Source organism: Mus caroli, unplaced genomic scaffold (genome assembly GCF_978045245.1).
Source record: "Mus caroli unplaced genomic scaffold, Mus_caroli_1 scaffold_11, whole genome shotgun sequence".
NCBI lineage: Eukaryota > Metazoa > Chordata > Mammalia > Rodentia > Muridae > Mus > Mus caroli.
In genome coordinates this window covers 103,135,679-103,158,212 of record NW_028227266.1, presented here as the reverse complement: position 1 = coordinate 103,158,212, position 22,534 = coordinate 103,135,679, and the positions used below count along the sequence as shown (strand labels likewise).

The 22,534-nt window shown below is 43.4% G+C and overlaps 1 long non-coding RNA gene across 1 annotated transcript; it reads right to left on the bottom strand.

Annotated features, from left to right (window-relative positions):
* Window positions 1–1,428: 1,428 nt before the first annotated feature.
* LOC147002140 (uncharacterized) lies at window positions 1,429–21,987 on the bottom strand. Its single transcript, XR_015044560.1, has 3 exons — window positions 21,840–21,987; window positions 20,245–20,339; window positions 1,429–1,641 (listed from the first exon to the last, which is right to left on the bottom strand). It is a non-coding gene; the product is annotated as an uncharacterized LOC147002140 (long non-coding RNA).
* Between the last annotated feature and the right edge of the window lie 547 nt (window positions 21,988–22,534).

The window sequence follows — 22,534 nt, the reverse complement described above, 5'->3', positions numbered from 1 at the left end:
GAGAATCTAAAGAGCTAGGTGCATGAGACACACTCAGTTGAAAACTCTACAATAAGAAAGGAAAAGCAGAGAATCCTATAGCATCCCAATACCTGCCATGAGTGATCGTTTTTGCAAAGTTTATTTTTTAATCAGTTCTCAGGCATGGCTCAGTCTGAGCAGCTCCTGGCCACATGAGATAGGGATTCCTGATGTCCACCACATAGCCTAGATCATTTGTTACCAAGGTGCAAAGTGTATGTTCCAAATTCACACACACACACACACACACACACACACACACACACACAAAAGCAGGTGTCCACCAGACCCAGGTTCAAGCCCCCCAGTTGGACTGAGAAGAGACATGGTTCCTGGACACACCAACTCCTTCCCTCCCTTTCTAGGTTAATTTCCTTCCATGTTTACAAACTGTGGTCTTTTCTCAAGAAGCCACATATTTTGCTGGCCGTAGCAGTACAGGCCTGGAATCCCAGCACTCTGAAAACAGAGCAGGGTGCAAGGGAGTGTTGAGGCCGGCCTTGGAGACACAATGATGTCTCAAGCAACTGACTGGAATAAAAGGCCCAGGGTGTTGAGATGGCATCATTAACAAAGGCTCTCACCACCAGCCCTCAGTAGTGGCGCACGCCTTTGATCCCAGTACTGGGGAGGCAGAGGCAGGTGCACCTCCAATTTTGAGGCCAGCCTGGTCTACAGAATGAGTTCCAGAACAGTCAGTGCTACACAGAGAGACCCTGTCTACAAAAAAAAAAAAAAAAAAAAACAGAAAGAAGAGGAAGAAAGAAGAGAAAGAAAGAAAGAAAGAAAGAAAGAAAGAAAGAAAGAAAGAAAGAAAGAAAGAAAGAAAGAAGAAGAGAGAAGAGGAGGAGGGAGAGGAAGAGGAAGAGGAAGAGGGAGAAGGTGGCTCTTACTACCAAACCAGATGATCTTAATTTGATCTCTGAGCCCCACATGATAGAAGAAGAAATGAATGGACTCCCTAAGTCCTGCAAATTATCCTGACTCCCATATCTGTGCTGTGTTGAGTGAGTGTGAGTGTGATACATGCACATGCAGAGAGAAAGAGAAAGAGAGAGAGAGAGAGAGAGAGAGAGAGAGAGAGAGAGAGAGGAAGAAGAAGGAGGAGGAGGAGGAGGAGGGAGGGAGGGAGGGAGAGGGGGGGAGAGGGGAAGAAGGGGAGAGAGAGAGATTAAATGAAATAAAAATCTTGATGGTCTTAAAAACCACATGTGGGTGGGTAGGGAGCACCCTCATAGAAGCAGGAGGAGGGGGATGGGATAGGGGGTTTCCAGAGGGGAAATTGGGAAAGGGGATAACATTTGAAATGTAAATAAATAAAATATCCAATTAAAAAAAAAACACATGCTTTTTCAAAGAGGGGTCTCCCATGTCTTTACCTGGTCTTCACACCCTTCTTCCTCCTGATTAATTTTCTTCATACAGTTCGCATCTGTGTTAACACGTGTTGTAGATGTCTGTGGGAGCTCTATCTGATCCTTCCGGTTCCACACAAGTGTGAAGAAGAAGTGAAGAAGATGGAGTCTTTCTCGGGCTGTTATAATGGTTTTGTTCCTAGTTCACCACTGTATCCCTGCCACACAAAATCGATCTGCCATGTAGTAAATGCTCGGTGCGTTTCTGTGAACCGAATGTTTGAAGGCAGATGTTCAGTCGATGGCTATAATACTCCACAATTGTGTGAATAAGCATTCTTTGATCAGCTTCATGTTGTTGTTGAGGAAACGATCTTGGGGTACTTACCCAGGACATACAGAGAGGACATGCGCAAGCACACACATGTGCATGCACACACACACACACAGAAGGAGAGAGAGAGAGAGAGAGAGAACATACAGAGGACATATGGTGGGATCTAGACTCAACCTATACTGTGTCCCATTCCCCTCTGGAGCATGCAGTGGTGAAGTGCTTAGACAGGTGTGTCCAACACTACAACACAAGATTGTCAGCAGTAAAGCTCACACTCAAGAACCACACAAGTGAGTACAAAGATACCATATTCACCCACGCGTGTGCACGCGCACACACACACATACACACACACATACATACATACACACACGCACACGCACACACACACACACACACACACACACACACACATGGCACTGCACGGCACAGCACAGCAAGTTTTGTATTGCACCTCATTTATAGCTATCCTTGGCCACACAGGCCTGAGCTGGACACACTCAAAAGGATCTTTAAGTCCCCCTCCGAATCTGACATTAATTGACATGAAAACGCTCGATAAGCATACAAGTGAAAACGGGAAGCGTTTTAACTCAGAGTTAAGTTTCCCAGCCTCTTGCTAAAGCCTCAGAAAGCAACAGATGTGTAATCCAAGCCCAAAGGCAGAAAAGCAGACACATTCTGAAAGACAGCATTCTTTCAACAAGACCATCAGCCAACACAGACAGACCTGTCGAGGGTTCATTTGGAAACAAGAACAGCCGTCTGCTCAGAGCCACGTTCTGTGTTCCTGCCCATGATGCAAACTGTAGATTATTGATGTGGGGGTTGGGTGGGATGGCTTCATTAGGAGAGCATTGAGAGCAAGCAATAGCAGGAGAGAGAGGTTAAGAGGGGAGCAGCTGTAACTGCACCTGCACACGGACAGACGGATGGATGGACGGATGCAGGCTTGTGCTATGGTGGGAGAGCCGCCTCCAGGGCAGGGGGTAGGCTTGTCTTTAAATTCAAACTGAGACTCACACAAGGCACCTGGACTGTGCTTCTGACCTGCTTGTCTGTGGCACCTGTTAGGCAATTGCTAGCTTATCTGATCACACCCCATTCACTCTGCAGTGTTTCCCAACAGTGAATATATTGTGTGTATCTCTCTCTTACCAGAACTGACCACAATGCTTAGGAAACTCCACATTTCAATCAGTTTAGAAATAGTCTCTCAAGGTTGTTGTGAGGAATATTGACAATGTTTAGAAAGGCCTGGGCAAACACTGGGTGTTCCCTTGGGAGGCTGTATCTGCTTGACTCTGAGTGTAACCTCTGCCCACTGACCCATGCTGATGCACTAGCAAATAATTGACTAGCCATTTTCCAAAGTTAACAAGCTCAGACTCAATGATAATATAACACAGTAAAACACAGACTCAATGATAATATAAGAATGTGTGTATACTTCAGCATGTCAGAAACAGCATCAGCCAATTGAGACAAACAAAATAGGAATGGGGTGGGTTTTTTTTTTTTGCAATAAATAAAAGATTTAATATTTAGGTAGGACAGACAATAAATATAAAAATTGTCCAGACATTTTAAAATGAGTAAATGGCACTGAGAGACAATTCATCAGAGAAGAAATTTAGATGACCAAGAAAAGAGAAATTTGAAATAACATTTTCATATTTGCCCAAAATGAAAGACTTATCAAAGAAAACAATAGATTTTTTTTTTGCACATCAAGTTGGTAAGAATGAGAAGTGGAAGGAAGAAGAAAGAAAAATGGGAAAAAAAAGAAGGAGAGAGAAGGAAAGGCACTACAGTAGGGAAACAGCACATTTCCAAGTGAGATTCCCGTTGTAGAATAGCTAATGGTAATGTGAATTTCCTAGAATATAATGTGTTAATATTGTGACGAACATATCTAAGACATGTATCATTTGATTCAGTAGCTACAGTTCTATAATCTATCTTTGGGCAACAATCTAGAACTACAGAACATTTATATAGAATGATATTCATCTTGGTGTAATTTGACATAGGAGGAAAATATACAAGTGTTAAATTACTACAGTGTAAAAAATAATTACTAAATGTTTTTAAAAATACATAATATCTTAGGAAAATATTAAGCTATGAAGTAGACAAAATATGGGAATATAAAAATATATTTTGAAGTTGAGACTCTTTCATGAAATTTTGTGTTTCTAAATATGGGTATGTATACATGTATACATGTGTGTGTGTATGTGTGTGTTCCTGGTATGTTTTATGTGTACCTGTGATGTAGAATATGTGCATATTTAGTTCTACACACACACACTAGCTAATTAATTCCAAAGTATCTTCCCTTTTTTAAAAAAGACTTATTTATTTATTATATGTAAGTACACTGTTGCTGTCTTCAGACACTCCAGAAAAGAGCATCAGATCTCATTAGAGATGGTTGTGAGCCACCATGCGGTTGCTGGGAATTAAACTCAGGACCTCTGGATGAATAGTCAGTGCTCTTAACCACTGAACCATCTCTCCAGCCCTGCAAAGTATCTTTCATACTTTGAAACTATAATCCTTCTAAAATAAATAATGTCGTTTTTTTTTCTTTTTGGGTTCTGCCTATTGAACCTAGACTCTTGTGCACAGCAGGAAAGAACTCTACCAAGTGAACTACAACCCCAGTCCTAAATAAAGTCTTGATTCAGTGAAATAGTGTGTATTTATGATACTGTTATATCTGTTAACTTTTGTATATCTATTTATTTTCATTTGTGCTATAATCAATTTATAATAATTTAATGTATGAGTGTGTGTGTGTGTGTGTGTGTGTGTGTGTGTGTGTGTGTGTGTGTGTTGTGAATCACATGTGTGCCCGGTGCCTTTGATAGTCAGATGAATTACAGATGGTTGTGAGCTACCATGTGGGTGCTGGGAATTGAACTCAGGTCCTCTGCAAGAGCAACTAGTGCTCTCTCTTAGCCGCTGAGCCAGCTCTCCAGCTGCAGTATCATTCTCTCTTGTTTTCTAAGTTGCCCAGTTTGGAGCATTTTGTTATATTTGCCCCAGGAAATAAATATAAAGGGTAAGACCAAAGGGGAGAGGGTGAGAGAAAAGGAAGAAAGAAAGAAAGAAAGAAAGAAAGAAAGAAAGAAAGAAAGAAAGAAAGAAAGAAAGAAAGAAAGAAAGAAAGAGAGAGAGGAAGAAAGAAAGAGAGAGAGGAAAAGGGAGGGAGGGAGGGAGGGAAGGAGGAAGGAAGGAAGGAAGGAAGGAAGGAAGGAAGGAAGGAAGGAAGGAAGGAAGAACAGATGAAAGAAAGGATGAAAGAAGGGAAGAAAGAAAGAAAGAAAGAAAGAAAGAAAGAAAGAAAGAAAGAAAGAAAGAAAGAAAGAAAGAAAAAACGTCTAATAAACTGATCCTGGAGAGGGGATATCTGACTGAGAGTCACCGGTGATGTTCTAATAGCTGATCCGTGTTTAAGGGTGTGCTTCATTCCCTAGTAAGGGATTGTGTCTCCTATCTCTGCATGGGAGACACACTTCAGTGTTGAGATGAGGATAAAGTGACATTTCAAAGAGCAGAAAAGGAACAGAATGCTGAGCCTTTGCGGAGAGCAAGAGACTCTGACCGAAGCATGAGCGCACAGAGCAATGTCCTGTAGCTCCATACAGAGCCGGCTCGCAAGGCTGTGGAACCCGGGATGAAACGAAGTAGCTGGGTTGCAGCTCTTGCTCCCTTGAAAGACTCAGCCAGGCAGACAGAGCAAGCCTCCCAGGGCATTGGTTTCTTCCAACTCTCGGGCCAGGAAGAAGGAGAGGGTGGCTCTGCTCTCTGGCTTCTCTTCCTCTTTTCATTTCCTTTGGATTCCTTGGACTACACTAAGACGCTTCCCTCCTCCAGAATGTACCTTCCCAGCTTAGTCAATCCTCTCTGGAAACATCCTGATTAATACACTCAGAGGTGTGCTGTGTTTCTCTGCAGGCCCTTCCCAAGCCCTTCAAGCTGACAGCGGGATGACTCAGTAATGGAGCATCACACCAAGAGTCCTTCCTTGTTTCTTAACCGGACTCCTTCTCTATGGCAGTGGGTGGTTTGGGGTGTTGTTGTTGTTTGTTTGTTTGATTTGCTTTGTTTTTTGTTTTTTAATATTTTCTTTTTTTAAAAATTTATTTACTTATTATATGTGAGTACACTGTAGCTGTCTTCAGACACTCCAGAAAAGGGCCTCAGATCTCCTTACAGATGGTTGCGAGCCACCATATTGTTGCTGGGATTTGAACTCATGACCTTTGGAAGAGCAGTCGGTGCTCTTACCCGCTGAGCCATCTCACCAGCCCCTTTTAATATTTTCAATGACAGGTTTTGATATTTTTTTAATGTTACATGTATATGTGAGGTACGATATGCAAACATGCAAATACAGTGCTTGTATAGTCCAAAAGAGAGGGAGAGGGAGGGAAGGAGGGAGAGAGAGACAGAGAGAGAGAGAGAGAGAGAGAGAGAGAGAGATATCCCCAGAATTGGGATTAGCTGGGATCATCTGTGAGCTGCCTGATGTGGAGGCTGGGAACTGAGTTCAGCTCTTCTCTAAGAGACTTGCACACTCTTAATTGCTGAGCAATCTTTCCAGCCCAGATGGAAGGATTTTAAAAGGACGTTCACAGATCATCTTCACTAACCTTCCTTGGGGTAACTATTTACAATGCTCATTTCCATCCCTCCAAGTTTTGAGAATCAGAGTCTCTGGGAGCATTGGCAAGAGCGTAAATATTTTACCAGGCTCTGGGTGATGAGAAACAAGGAAAGCCTAGGCTCCCTCTGCTCCCTCCGCTGTATAAGCTGTAGCTTTCTGTGTTGGTGTCCTAGTTAGGGTTTTACTGCTGTGAACAGACACCATGACCAAGGCAAGTCTTATAAAAACAACATTTAATTGGGGCTGGCTTACAGGTTCAGAGGTTCAGTCCATTATCATCAAGGCATCAAGGTGGGAGCATGGCAGTATCCAGGCAGGCATGGCACAGGAGGAGCTGAGAGTTCTGTCTTCATCCAAAGGCTGCTAGTGGAAGACTGACTTCCAGACAACTAGGGTGAGGATCTTATACCCACACCCACAGTGACACACCCATTCCAACCAGGTCACACCTATTCCAACAAGGCCACACCTTCAGATGGTGCCACTCCCTGGTCCAAGGATATACAAACCATCACATTCCACTCCCTGGTCCCCATAGACTTGTTCAAAAACAGGAGTCTATGGGGGCCATACTTAAACATAGCATAATGCAAAATGCATTTAGTGCAACTTTCAAAGTCCTCATAGTCTATAGCAGTTGCAACAATGTTAAAAGTCCAAAGTTCAAGGTCTCTTCTGGGATTCATTCAACTTAATTAACTGTAATCCCCAAAGCAAGGCAGGAAACCAGCTGGGCAAACTCCAAACTCTGCATCTCCATGGCTGATGTCAAAGTGGTCTTCAGATCTCCACTCCTTTTTCATCTTTTTTGACTGCAACAAACTGCTTCCTCCTGGGCTGGTTCCACTCCCTGTTAGCAGCTTTCCTCAGCATGTATCCCATGGCTCTGGCATTTTTAACATCTTTGAGTCTCCAAGGCAATTTCAATGTTACATCTTCTTCTTTCAGTGTCGGGGATTCCACTTGATGCCTAAGGGCTGGCATCACTTCTCCATCTCTGTCCTCTGTAGCACTCTATGCTCAGGTTGATCCACTCTATTACGGCTGCTGTTCTTGGTGATCATCCCATGGTACTGACATCTTCAATACACTGGGGTGTTCCACTCCAACTAGGCTTCACCAATAGCCTCTCATAGGCTCTCTTCAGGGTGCCAAGCCTCAAATCCTTTGCATGACCCCTTCAATCCTGAGCCATCAACTACAGCTGAGGCTTCACCTTCTCCAATGGGCTTCCCTGGCCTCTCACAGTGCTAAGCCTCAGCTTCTCTCCATGATCCCTGCATTCCTTCACAAGCAGTACCACCTGAGTGACTCTTACACATTACCAAGTCCAGCCGCAGCATGAGGTACAACCTTGGGTATCTCTGGAACACAGCTTCTTTGTGATCCCAGAAAACAATTTCCAGAAGATTTCATCTCAACGATGCTGGTCTCTTCTTAATCACCGCTAATTCCTTAGCTCCAGCTAACCAGCATCAATTTTCCCAGTAGTTCCTTCCATTCTTAACTCTAGAGCCAGAGGCACATGGCTGAAGCTGCCGAGTTCTGCTGCTTACAGGAACTAGAACATGATCCCCTTGTATTATTACATTATCACTAGCTTTATGTTTTCTAAATCCTTCACTGCCTAAGCTTGGCTATCCTGGTTCTTGCTCTGTAGATTGACCTTGACTCCAGAGATCAGCATGCTTGTCTCATGGGATTAAAGGTGTGTACCACCATGCCTGGATCTAATTTAGCTGGGTAGGATCTTGCCCCAAGGTCCCACTCCCTTAATCTTTATCTCTTAGAACACAAGATTTTGCTCCATTTCACTTCTTGGTACTCCTTTAATACTCAAACCGTATATTTTATATTTTTCCTTTCTAAGCTTGCTATGCTTGTTCAAACTTTTCTTCATAAGACTTAACCAGAGAACAAAGTCTCTGCTGGGCTTTTTTGAAACTTCTTTTGTCAATGCAATTAATCCAAGTCTCTTTACCTTAGCCTCAGGCAAACTTTTCAGACAAGGGCAAAAAGTAGCCACATTCTTCACCAAAATACCACAAAACCAGTCTTTATGCCACATTCTGAAATTCTTCTCCTTTGAAATCTCTTGGGCCAGGTCAACACAGTTCAAATCAATCCCAGCAACAAAGTCTTCCATATTCCTACTAGGATGACCCATTAAGCCCCATTTAAAGCATTCCACTGCTTTCCAAATCCAAAGTCCCAAAATCCACATTCTTTCAAATAAAAGCATGGTCAGGCCTATCACAGCAATACCCCACTCCTGGTACCAACTTGTCCTAGTTAGGGTTTTACTGCTGTGAACAGACACCATGACCAAGGCAAGTCTTATAAAAACAACATTTAATTGGGGCTGGCTTACAGGTTCAGAGGTTCAGTCCATTATCATCAAGGCATCAAGGTGGGAGCATGGCAGTATCCAGGCAGGCATGGCACAGGAGGAGCTGAGAGTTCTGTCTTCATCCAAAGGCTGCTAGTGGAAGACTGACTTCCAGACAACTAGGGTGAGGATCTTATACCCACACCCACAGTGACACACCCATTCCAACCAGGTCACACCTATTCCAACAAGGCCACACCTTCAGATGGTGCCACTCCCTGGTCCAAGGATATACAAACCATCACAGTTGGCTTGGTTGGATTTTACGCAGGAAGGCATCCCTCCATGATCTATGGCTTCTCAGTGCTAAGGAAACAGCTAGGAATATCTGGATCTCCAGCAATGTGTATTGAGTTCCTTTTCTCTTTTCAGTAACAAAATACTCAACAAGGGCAATTTAAAGAAGGACTTCTTTTGGCTTACAATAGGGTGGGTGTTTTGAGGGTACACCCATCCTAGTGGGGAAGTCATGGTAACAAGAGCTTGAGGGAGCCCCATTAAATCCAAGTCAGGAAGCAAAGAGACGTGGATGCTCAGAGACCCAGTGGTATAATTAGTTATCTATCACACGATGTGTATAGGGAGATGCATGTTCACGTTCCCCTAATTCTCTACTCTTTATTTAATTTGGGACCCTGTCCTTAAAATGGTACTGTCCTCATTTACAGTGGGTTTTCTCACCCACAAAGAGCCCAGTCTAGAAAACCCTTCACAAACATGCCCACGTGTCTGTTACCATGGTGATCCGAAAATCCCAGCAAGTTGACAACCAAGATTAACCATCCAACAGCAAAATGAAGCCGTGGATCGAAATGTCAAAGTCATGAGCTTATCTGTTCTTTCTTACCAGATCTAAGTTGCTTTAATGTTGGATAAACTCAATATGGGAGTTAAAATATGTATTGTAACCTAAGTGTATGGAGAGCATTCTATAGTTATGGTTTGAATGAAAACAGCCCTAGTAGGCTCATAGGGGTGGCATTATTTGAAAGGATTAGAATGTGTGTGGCCTTGTTGGAGTAGGTGTGGCCTTAGTGGAGGAAGTAGGTCATGATGGTCAGCTTTGAGGTTTCAGAAGCTCAAGCCACGCCCGGTGGTTTACTCTCTCTTCCTGTTGCCAAATATAGAATTCTCAGCTCCTCTCCATCACCTTATCTGCCTGCATGCCGCCATGCTTCCCACTATGATGACAATGGACTAAACCTCTGAACCTGTAAGCCATCCCAATTGCATGTTTTCCTATATAAGAGTTGCCTTGGTCATGGTGTCTCTTCACAGCATTAGAATAGTGACTAAGACAAGTGTATATTGTTGACTAGGTAACAAGTGGGAAATGTTGCCTCTTCAGCAGGGAAAATACAGAAAGGTGCTCTGCTCATAAGGGCTAAGTGCTTGCCTAGCATGATAGGGAAAAAAACCAAGGGAACACAGTCAACCAAATGCCACAAAGGACCTGAGCTTGTTGTCAATGTTACCTTTTAAAAAGCAAATTTGGAGGGCTGGGAAGCTGTCTCAGTGATTAAGAACACTTAATCAAAAAAGGGGAGGGGTTTTTGTTTAAGTTGAGACTGGGCCTGTAGATGACTGGTTAGAACATTTGCCCAGTATGCATGACGGCCTAGGTACACCCAGTAATGCCAGGGAAACCAAGAATAATCTGGACAGTTGCCAGACCTCAAAAAAAAGAACAAAGAACCAAGTGTCCCCACTTGATTGAAATAGCTCTAAAACATTAGGAAAGGAAGGCACCCACATGGTATTGACAAGGGCAGAGTGAGCTTGACTCTGAAGTGGGAAAACAATAGCACAGAAGAGAAACTGCAGGTGACTACTTTGTAAGTACTACTTTAAAAATCTAAAATAAGGTGATAGGGAACCTAGGCGTGAGGATAGACAAAAATGTAACATGATTAAGGGAGAGTCACTGAAGGATTTTGAAGTTACAATTCAGCACATTAAAGATTTGAAGGGCAGCTGATGAATTACTCAGGAAGGACAGTCAATTTTCTTTGAGGGGGTGGCCAAAGAGGAGTCTGCTATTATTTTCAATCTATATGTATACATATGTGTGTGTGTTGTTTGTATGTATGTATGTATGTTTGCTCATGTATGTGCCCAGGTGTTGTGTGGCACACATGACAAGGTTAGGATAAACTTTTTCCCTTCCACCATGCAAATCTCAGGAATCAGCTCAGGTCTTCGGGATTTGCAGCGTATGCCTTTGCCTACGGAGTCTTCCAGCCTCAGCCCCTTTAGTGGCTTAATAACTCAAAAAGACATAAAGCTGGGAGAGAGATGAGACATGTTATAACCAAAAACTCAATGAACACATGTACAAAATTCTCAAAAACAAAAATAAAAGACCAAAGGTGTAAAGATATCATCCTTATCATAGATATCAAAAAGAAATTTATAAAAAAAAAATCTCAGCATCTACTCAACACACATGTTCAGAGACTTAAAAAGCAGGACCTGGGCAGCATCTTTCATTAGAAACTGTATGGGTTTGCCTGTATTTGTGTCTGTCTGTGAAACAAACAAAAAAAACCCATTATTTTGAGATTTATTATTTTTTATGAGTATGAGTGTTTTATACGTACACTTTGTGAGTGTCTCATGCCCTCAGAGGTCAAAAGCGGGTGTTAGACCTCCTGGAACTGGACAAGAAAGAGCAGTAAAAGATACAATGCATGGAAAGTTACTCTTCACCAGATAAAAGACCCAGATAAAGTAATAGGTTTGGGTTTTGTTCTTTTGTTTTTTTTTAATGCTGCAGTATTAAAGACCAGACTTCCAGGGTGCACCCTTAGCACTGCAGATCCAATTCTTGGCTTCCCAACCACTACATCCTAGAATGTTTAAAAGATTTCATACTCTCCTTGATTCTATTTCCTTAGATGACCTTGTTCCTTTATTTATTTATTTGTTTGTTTGTTTGTTTGTTTGTTTGTTTACTTTTAAAGTGAGACTATAAAGGTGCTGAGAATGCTCCTTCTGGGCTTCCACCTCCCCTTGCACTAAAACAAAGGATGCATTACGTGGTTACTGTATGAAACATCTGTTACCCCAGAACCTGAGCGGCTAAGCCACAGAATCATGAGTTCAAGGCCAGCCTCGTGTACTTAATACAGTGGCTGAATTGAGGACTTCCTCTATTGGAAAGCCATCCATTTCACTGTGTCCTATGTCCCAGTGCTTCGCCCTATTCAAGGGCCCTTCTCTGTCCTCTCTATTACATTGACAGGAAAACTCTATGTTTACAAAGCTATTTTACATCCCCATCAATCTCTCTGTGTCCTGTTCTGTCTGTAGCTAAACTCCTCCCAAAAGCTCTCAAGGGTTGCTGTCTTCTGCCCTCCTGTCAAATGCTTCTGACTTTATTCTTGTCTCCATCGTAGTGGACATGACTGCATCTGGTCAAATCCAGAGGCTAATTTTCTGCCACAGCCTTTCTGCAAACTCTCGGGACCTTTAAAACCAACCACTTCCTTGAAATCTCCCTTCCCTTTTGTTCAGTGCCATGGGGCTGCTCTCCCTAGCTCATTCCGACCCCTTCCTCCGATGCATCTTCTACTGGAGTTCTGTGAACCCTGCTCTGGTCTTTCTAAAATTTGAAAACATCAATCCATCCATTTAAAGTGCACAATTCTATTACTTTTAATAAATGTATGACATTGAGTAGCCATTCCCACAAACCAGTTTTTGAACATTCCCTTACCCTATTATCTTTCTTGCTCATTTGCAGCTAAGAAGTCTGGTTCCCACACTAAGCCCCAGGCACCTGCCAATCACTTTCCTCTCCATTTTCTCCATTGCCACACTCTATAGATGACTTCATCCTGCCCTGTGGCTTTATATACAAGCCACATGTCCAATATAATAGATGCATATCCTTAGTGCCAATTACTTCCCTCCTGACTCCAGGTTCATGTGCCATTCTGGTTCCCAATAGCACCTTGGACACTGATAATGTCACTGTTGCTCTTCTCCCCAAAGCCTGATAGACAGCAGAGTCTGCAGCAAACTTCGGGACTAGAAGCTTACCTCTTACTTATTAATTTGATTTGAACAAGAAACCTGACCTTCTCAAGATTTCCTCTTCGATGACATGAGGGTTAAAAACATAGCTACTGCTACCAAACCTGGTGCTTGTGACTCCTGCTGCCTGGCCGAGTTGCTGCTCACTGCCCCGTCAGTGCCATACAGCACCAACCTGGGCAAAGATCGAAATTCAGAACCTTAAGGCACATGGTTATACATCAAAACACCCTAAGTGGAAACATTGCAGATAGAGTGTCTGCAGCGGCTGTCTTACAGGATTCATGTAGCTGTTAAATGAATCAACACCTCGCCTAGAAAGCCTTTAACTGAGCGAACCACATAGGAAGCCAGTGGTTCTCCAAACTTGAGGCACATTAGAATCGGGGAATGTTTACAAGTCTGGGTGCCCAGCCTGCAACAATTATCTCAGAACTCCTAAAAAGTAGCTAGTGCCTTTAAATTTTTATTTTATTTGGTGTGCGTGAGAATTGTCCTGCTTTTGTATGTGTGTGTACCACATTCATGCTTAATGACTGCCGAGGTCTGAAAAAGGCGTTGGATTCCCTGGAACCAGACTTAAGGATGATGTGAACCTCGTGCTGGTGCTGGAAACTGAACCTGCATCTTCTGTAAGAGCATCAAGTGCTCTTGACGCCTGAAATTTCTTTTTTTTTTTTTTTTTTTTTTTTTTGGTTTTTTGAGACAGGGTTTCTCTGTATAGCCCTGGCTGTCCTGGAACTTACTTTGTAGACCAGGCTGGCCTCGAACTCAGAAATCCACCTGCCTCTGCCTCCCGAGTGCTGGGATTAAAGGTGTGCGCCACCACGCCCGGCGCCTGAAATTTCTCTCTAGCCTTGTTTTCTTGTTTCCTTAATTCTTTATTCTTTGAGAACTTCATCCACATAAACAATGTGTTTTGATTATATCCACCCCCATCCCTCTCCCCACCTCCTTCTAGATCACCCATGCCCTCCCTCACCACGAACCTCCCTCCCTCTCCCCAGCTTCGTCTCTTTTCTAAAACCCTGCCAGCTGCTTTTCTCATCACTGTGACAAATACTTGACAAGAAGCAGCCTAAGGAATGTTTCATTGGCTCACAGTTGTAGAGTACAGTCCAGGACAGGGAATGCTGAGAAGCAGCAGGGCACATTACCTCCTCATTCACAAAACAGAAAGAACGCAGGAGGTGGGGGGTCAGGCTATAAAACCCTTATGGACTGCCTCCAGTGAGCCGTTTCCCCTGGCCAGCTCTACTGCCTAAAAGCTTTTACAGCCTTCCACAAAAGTACCACTAGTTAGGAGTCAAATCTTCAAACACAGGAACCTAGTGAGGACACTTTTCATTCATGCCACAACATTCATTTAAGATTATCAAATTAGATTTGCTTCTCATGCCGTCCCTCGTTCCAACATCAGCTGAAGGGAAGCTTTGCCCTGGAGCTGGTTAACCTGTGCCGAGTCCCCATTGCTCTCCCATCCCACCAAGCCAAGAGGATGGGGGACGAACCGAGCTGTCTAATAGAGATGGTTTTAGAACCTTCTGCTGTAACAGAAGGGTTCTGGAAAGCCTATCTAAACTCTGACGCCCGTGAGAATAGCAGGTAATAAACGCTGATATTTTAGGGGCAGGAATGTAGCTCATTTGGTAGAGCACTTGCCTAGCATATATGAAGCCCTGGGCTCAGTCCTCAGCACAGTGTAAACTGGGTGTGGAGGCTCACTCCTGTAATCACATCATTTGGGGACTCAGAAGAAGGAGGATCAGAAGTTCAAAGTAATTTCTTGCTGCAGAGTGAGTTCAAAGCCAGCCTATGCTTATGTGGGACTCTAGCGCAATTTTTTTTAATTGCTAGGCATTTTAAGTTTTCTGATTTTGTTGAGGTTTGTAAGACTTTGTTATGGGTTGAAGTAATGAGAGGATATTATTTGCCCCGTGGTCACAAGCATCAGATCTTTGCATGACACTCGAGATGAGCTGCCGCACAATGTAAGGGCTTTCCTTTTCCACCCAGTAATGAATGAAAAATGTTTGTTCCTGCGTGACAACGTCAGAGTTGTGGCATTCCATCCATGTCTCCAGAACTCCGCCATGATGTCACCGTGAGCTCTGATCCCTCAGGTTACTAAGAGCTCTTCTCATACACTTTTAATTAAAATAGAATTACGTCACTTTCCTCCTTCTCTCTCCTCCCTTCATCTCCTCCGGATTCCCCAAGCCCAATTCTTTTCATGCCCCTCTGCTCTCAGATTGTTAGCCTCTTTTTCTCTTATTAGTGTTGTTTTTACATATACATATACATATGAATATCTACACATATATAAATACAACCTGCTGAGTTCATTTTTGCTGTTTGTGTGTATGTGGGGGTCCACTCTGTATTGGATAGCCGACTAGCAGCTCATTCCTGGGAAAGGTTACTTCTCCTTCTCCTCTCAGCGGTCATTAGTTGCCCGTAGTTCTTTGTCTAGGGAGGGACGTAGTGAGAGCTTTCCCCTTCCCCGTTAGCTTGTCTATTGATGATGTCATTGTACTGTATACAGCCATTTCTAGGAGAGACTTTTGAGATCAGATCTTGGTCTTTTCAGTCCTCTTTACCAATGTTCCCCGCACCATAAATGCAGGAGCTGTAATGTAGATGTATAAGCCGGGTCTGGACTCCCATGATCCATTGACCTCCGCGTTGTATCCAGTTGTAGTTCCCTGTGATGGGCTCCATTTGCTGTAAAGTGAGGCTTCTTTGATTGGGGGTGGGGCAGGTAGCTGCATATATCTGTGGTATAATGGTAAGGTTTAGAATGTACTTGAACCCTTTTATTATGAACAGGAAAATTTATGAGCACAAAAGTCCGGGGGGGGGGGGCTTGAAGTCAGCTTTCACTCAGCCTCAGAGATCAAAGCAGAAAGCTCCTTAACATTCAGGAGCCTCAGAACAATTACCCATCATCTGCTTCACCTCACCCAAGTCTGCTTTTCCTTGTAAGGGAAACAGAAGCAGCTATGGCCAGTCTCCCAAACATCAGAGCCACAGCTGGAAATCAGAGGAAGGTCAGTGAGCCATTCACTTTGGATACCACATTCAAGGGGTGTCAAAACAAACAAACAAAACCCTCTAATATCAACATGATCGTTTTAACAAAATATTTTTTAAAAACCTAACGGGTCCTCGTTCTTGTGGTAGTCAGCCATGTCAAGACGAAGCTAAATGTCTCCTCCCAGCCACCGGCTCTCAGAGGCTCTCTGAAGTGGACGATGAACGCAGATGTCATATTTTCTTTGAAGGGCACATGACCACAGTAGCTGCTGATGCTCTGGGTGAAGACTGGAAGGGATATGTGGTCAGAATCGGTGGTGGGAATGACAACCCAGGCTTCAACCATAAAACACAGCGTCTTGATGAATGGCAGAGGCCACTTACTGTTAAGTAAGGGGCACTCTCGTTGTGGGCCAAGAGATGGGAGGAAGTACAAGTCTCTTCGTGGATGCCTTGTGAATGCCAATCCGAGTATTCTCAAGTTGGTTATAGTAAAGACAAACGGATATTCCCAGACTGACAGATGCTACTGTGACTCAACAGTTTGAGGACCCAAAAGAGCTTGCCACGCCTGAAAGGTCTCCAGTCTCTCTAAAGAAGATAATGTCTACCACTGTGCTGTCAGAAAGTCCCTAAACCAAGAGGGAAAGAAGCCCAGAGCCAAAGCACCCATGAGTCAGCGTCTTGTTTCTCCATGTGCCCTGCAACTCAAACGCCTACATATTGCTCGGAAGAAACAGCACGCTAAAAGAAACAAGGAGGCTGTAGAATATGCTAAACGTATGGGCAAGAGAATGAAGGAAGCCAAAAAGAAAACACCAGGAACAGATTCCCAAGAGATGAAGGCTGACCTCACTGAGAGCTTCTACTTCTAAGTCTCAGTCCAGTGAAAAACAAGTTTTAAGAGGGGCAAATACAATGATCAGACTCTGAATATAATAATAATAATAATAATAATAATAATAATAATAATAATAATAATAGGGGTGGACATTTTACAGTTGGTGGGATGGCTCAGTGGGCAAAGATGCCTGCCACCAAGGCTGAAAACCTGAGGAGTTCAATCCCTGTTACCCCTGGTGGAAGGAGAGGACTGATTTCTGCAAGTTGTCCTCTGAATAACTTTTTAGGGCTGTAGAGATGGCTCAGCAGTTAAGAGCAACTGAATGTTCTTCCAGAGGTCCTGAGTTCAATTCCCAGCAACCACATGGTGGCTCACAACCATCTCTAATGGGGTCTTCTGGTGTGTTTGAAGACAGCAACAGTGTACTTATATACATAAAATAAATATTTAAAAAATAATAAACTTTTTAAAGTTAGTTTTAAACAATCCAGGAGAAATAGGCCTCCATATTAAGCAAAGGCAGGATAGATAGTGCTGACATTCACTCTGTCTTGGGCACCGCTAAGCCCTGGCCGTTACTCGCCTGAACTTAACTGTTTCAGAATTCCTGGGAGAACCATGAACCTGTTTTAGCAAGCTTTCCAGGTGAATTTTGCTTACGATCATGTTTAAGAATTACTGAAAAGATGACCACTGATGATCCCCTCCTGCCTTCTGGGCTGGTGCACCCAGAGAACCACACCACCATAAGGGGCAAAGCCAGAGAACAAGGAAGCAACCGAATCTCACCTACAACCACATGACCTGAGAGGTGACCCCCGGCCTGGCTGACACCGAATTGCAGCCTTGCAAGAAGCCTCAAGCAAAGCCCTTTTTAAACTTTCCCTGGACTCTTGGCCCAGGGGAAATGTCAGATGATAATTACAGGTCATTTTAAGCTACTAAGTTTGTGTCTATTTGCTTCAAAACAATAGACAACCTTAATGTCCTAGGTTGTCATGTACCAGTGCAGATCATTGTTTTTCCAACTCACTCAGTCATGATTTCCATCAGTGCTAACTCTCTACAAAATATATTTCTTTATTAACACATGCTCCTATTATCTTTTTATGAAATAGTAGAATATTGGCAGCACGTTACATTATTTTTACAAGTCCTCCTCCATTGGTTGTGTCCTGGATCCTTTTCATAGCCCCTTTATTGGCATATAATATACATACCATACAATTTATCCATTTGAAATGAACTGTTCAGTGGTTTTAGGGCATTCAGAGTTGTTTAAGCACCAGAGAATTGCCACAAGGCCCAAGAGACCATATATGGCCTTTGACTTATCCCAATATCTGACACCTCCCTCTCTTCCCCAGGCAAAGACTAAGAAACTACTTGCTGTCTCCCAAGACTTTCCCACTTAAGACATTGAATGTAAGTAGAAACATGTAGTATGTGTGCAGTCTTTGGTGGCTGCTTTGGCAGAGAGTTTTAAGGTCCATCCATGCTGTAACGTGTATGGATGATGCTTTGTTCCTCGACTGTGGCCAAAACCCACCAAATTAAAAAACGATCTGTTGTAAAACAATACTCTCATTGGCTAGAAGTCTATAAGGTGCTAAGTGTCCAGTCATATCATTGTGAAGACTATGAGCGCCCAGACAGGTTAGGCAGCATTCCTACCTGGTGAACAGCTATAAACCCCTGCCCCATCTCATTTGCCCATCAGCAGAACATTCAGAGCTCTTATGGCCCTTCATCTACCTAGGACCATCACTGTTTTTTCCTATAAATTTTTATTCATTGCCACAGATTTGTGTTTCAACACCCAAATGCACCCCCCCCCATATTCTGGGTTAATTCTTCCCAGTTCTTTTATATATGTGTTTGTGTGTTTGTTCACTTGATTTTCATGTATGCCACAGCTTGTTGTGTGGAGGCCAGAGTACAACTTCTTCCATCCATCTTGTGGGTTCCGGGAACCACACTCAAGTCATCAGGCTTGGCAGCAAGCTCCTTTCCTCACTGAGCCATCTTCTCAGCCCATCCTCTTTAGATCTTAAGAAGTCATTTCACCTCCTTGCACCCCTAACCTATCTGAGGCCAGCCTTGTCAAAAGAGCCACCTTCACCTTACCTTGGCCATCCTCCCTCTCAGGACCAGGCTAGAAACCTGGCTAGTTCAGAGGTAAACACAACCTTTTCTCCCTTCCCTATTCAGGACCACTCAAAGGTCATCAGAACACCCAGCAGGGCAGCTTAACTTTCATTAATATGGCATTGCAGTCCAGGCCTCCCTCTGTCCAGACCTGATGGTTTTTCTTCCCCTCTTTTCTTGTTGATTGTGAGAGCACTCCTTAATGAGCTTCCTGTATGCAAATTTATATCTGAGCGTAGGCTTTCCAAAAAGTCCTAACTTGTTCCAGTGATGGGACTTTTTAGTGCCACACTGACCAGAGGTTGGCATTCAATCTATGAAGAAATAAACAGTAGTGTAGAACAGGTGATTCAGACTGTATTACATTTTAATCATGGGAAACCACTGCTAGCCTTGGCTCCTAGAAAAGCATCTAATTTTTTACGAGCCTCACTTATAAGGCAAAAATCATAGCTCTCAACTCGAAACGGGTAAGAGATTCTAAAGTCAAGTATGAGGGGCCCTGGCCTGGGATAGTTTTAGATCGCCCCAAATTCCAGGTTCCAACATGGTAACAGTTTCATGAAGCTTCATAGAGACAGAGTGAAGGAAGCTGTGCATCAAGACACTTTGCAGACACACTGGTGGGAAGAAGACGTAGGCGTCAGAGTGCAGCCGGGAAGCCTCCACTTCAGGCGTCAGATGCTATCTGATGACACTCTTAGCACTTTAGTGGATGTGAGGGTCCATTCATACAGTCCAAAGAACTTACCTGACAGTCAAAGAATGTTACCTTACATTCAGAGGTAGGCACTAAACAATTGCTAAAGGGGCTAACGTTAGTCCAAGACAATCCTGCTTTGGATCTGTAACATTCCAACTTCTACACATCAGGGAAGTTCTAGTCAGTCCATCATCCTTTGAAGTCACAGCTGCTTTCTGGAAATTTCTCTCTCATATTACTATACCTCATTATCCCTGATTCCCCCCCAACATCTCCACAGAAGGGTCTAAAACTGTGTTTGGATTTTGTTTTGTTTTTTGTTTTGTTTTGTTTTTTGTTTTGTTTTTTTTTTCTTACTTGATGTTCTTTCAGACTCAAGTTCACGGTATTTAGGATTTGTAAGACTCGACATGGACAATCATTTTAAATTTTTAAAATTTTTCAAATTGTGTATTTCTGTACATGTAGAGGCTTGTGTGTGAAGGAGAAGACACCTTGAAGGCCAGTCATGTGTTGTGGGATCCCCCGAAGATGGGAATTGAACTTGGGTCTTTTGTAAAAGCAGTACATGTACCTTACCACCGATCCATCTCTCTAGCCCAGTGATTGTTTTACCTATTTTAAAATTTGTTCATTTATTAGTTGTGTGTGTGTGTCTGTCTGTCTGTCTGTCTGTGCCATATATGTGGGAGTACCTGTGGAGACCAGATGAGGGCATCAGATCCTCTGGAGCTGGAGTTACAAGTAAGCGATTATGGACCATGGATACTGCGAATGGACCTGATGTTCTCTGAAAGAACAGCAAATAAACACTCAGCATTGAGCCATGGCTCCAGCCCTGTACACGTGTACGTGTAATTTTTAACTGGTTTTCTCCTTATAGCTTGATAGTAAAAGTCTAAGATTAATAAAGACTATGATAGAAGTCAAATATAAGCCGTCTATTTAAGTCAACAGAAATTGTATTAGAGAGGTTTCGGTTTGAGCAGCCTTTTCCCTGGTTCTGTCTTTAAGAAAGCCTTGGTCTTGATGTTAGGAATAAGTTCAGAGTCACAAAGAAAGAAACAGTCACTCCAATTAAAGTGTCTGGACCAGGTAACAATGTACTTGTGATGAGAGGGTGCGCCACAGGCTAAAGCATGAGGGAAAGCACACGGGACCTGGTGTCCCTTTGGCTTTTGATGACTGTCTTTTCCTCATTGGTTTGGGCGGGGGGCTAAATTTGGGGGTGAGGCAAGGTCTTTGGGTAAACAAAAGTCTTAACTGTTGGGGTGGAGGGATTAAAACATTTACATAAAGGTTTTACAAGGTGAGGAAGAGAGACACATTTGTATCCCTTGTGGTAAATGGAAGTTTTGCAGTTTTACACACACACACAGACTAATATTTCATGTTTCTTAAAATGTTATTGTTTGGGGAGGGCTAGAAAACCCCAAAAGAGATATCCGAGACACTAAGGATTAGAAATGTTTACCCAGTTTATGAAGCAGACAGTTCACTGAACCTCGGCTTTTATCAGTAAGGGCAAAAGTCATTAACTACCATAGTTCCAAGCATGGCCCAAGTGTGGAACAAGGAAGGACACAGAAAGAAAGGAGGCTGAGACCTGAGAGCTTAGGATGTTCGGCAGAACTGGGGATCCAGAACTGGTCAGGAGTTCCGAGCTCACCAAGGCTGCCTGTGTGAACTGTAGCTGGTGAAAACTTTATGTTACCACGTGAACACTGCAGGGATTGATACAATATGGCAAGTCTGCCCTGGTCTGGTTGTTCTAGTTGCTTTAGTTCTTGTGATGAGTTATCTGACAGGAAGCCACCCAAGAGACAAATGCTTGGTATGGACTTAAGTAGTAAGGAGTTACAGCCTATCATTGTGGCAGGACTACACATTAAGACTCTTTGCATCTTGACAGAACAGGAAGCCGAGAGTGAGCCAGGAGTTGTGCCCAGCTACAAACCCTCAAGGCTTGTCCCAAGTGACCTAGTTCTTACAGCAAAGCTTCACTTCCCCCCCCCCCCCCCCGGGTTTCACAATGTTCAAAAACAGCGACGCGACACAAGCTGGGTAGCACATGTCTAAACTCATGAGGTTATAGAGGGCACTGCAAACCACAATGCTGGACAGTCTCTGTCTTCACCCCCTTTGCCGTGCACCCTTCTTCTCAGCCTCCCACTGGGTGAAGATCATAATGGAACTATTTGATGGAGAATACAACCGGCAAAGAAAAGATCAAATGACCCTCTAAATGCATAATCCTACCACACATACACAAATTTTTACTTCCCCATACCAGAAGAACCACAGCTTTTCCATACACCGCCTTCCAGGGCTTCCTATGACCACACCGCGATACAACCGGGGCCGTCCAGGTAAATTTGATGAAAATGCTGAGGGTGTTGTGGGTAAACCATTGTTCTCTCTCTGTCCTTGGGGCGGAAACGTCACAGCGGGTCGCTCCGCCCACATCACCTGCAGATCCTCACTGTGCCTCTCCAGCCGATGGATGTTGTTTCCTGTAGCGAGGAGACTGCCAGAATGAGGAAGAAAAAAAAAAAAAAAAAAAAAAAAAACCAGAAAGCCAAGTTTCTTCAGTGCATACCATCTTTCATAGAGTCCCAGTGAGGTCATGGCTAGAGAGTCAAGGGCGTGTCTTCCTCAGAAGGAAAGGGTCATCACCGAAGTTCATGACTGTCAACACAGCAAAGCAGTGTGGGCTTCTTTGGCTTTGCTTGTTTTCTGCTTTCATTTGTTAATGTTTGTTATTAGCATGTTGGTTACACATCTTAATGGGTCTTACTGCGCCTTTTTCATACTTGGACATAATGCATCTCTATCAAATTCACTTCCGTACCTATCTTACCCTCCCACTCGAGTTAATCCTGATTGTCATATTGACAGATATGTTGTTGCTATTTGGTTTTGATTTGTGACCCAAGGAGTTCAGTCACAGGAGCTGGGAGTTGGGAGTTGGGGCGGGGGACTCTG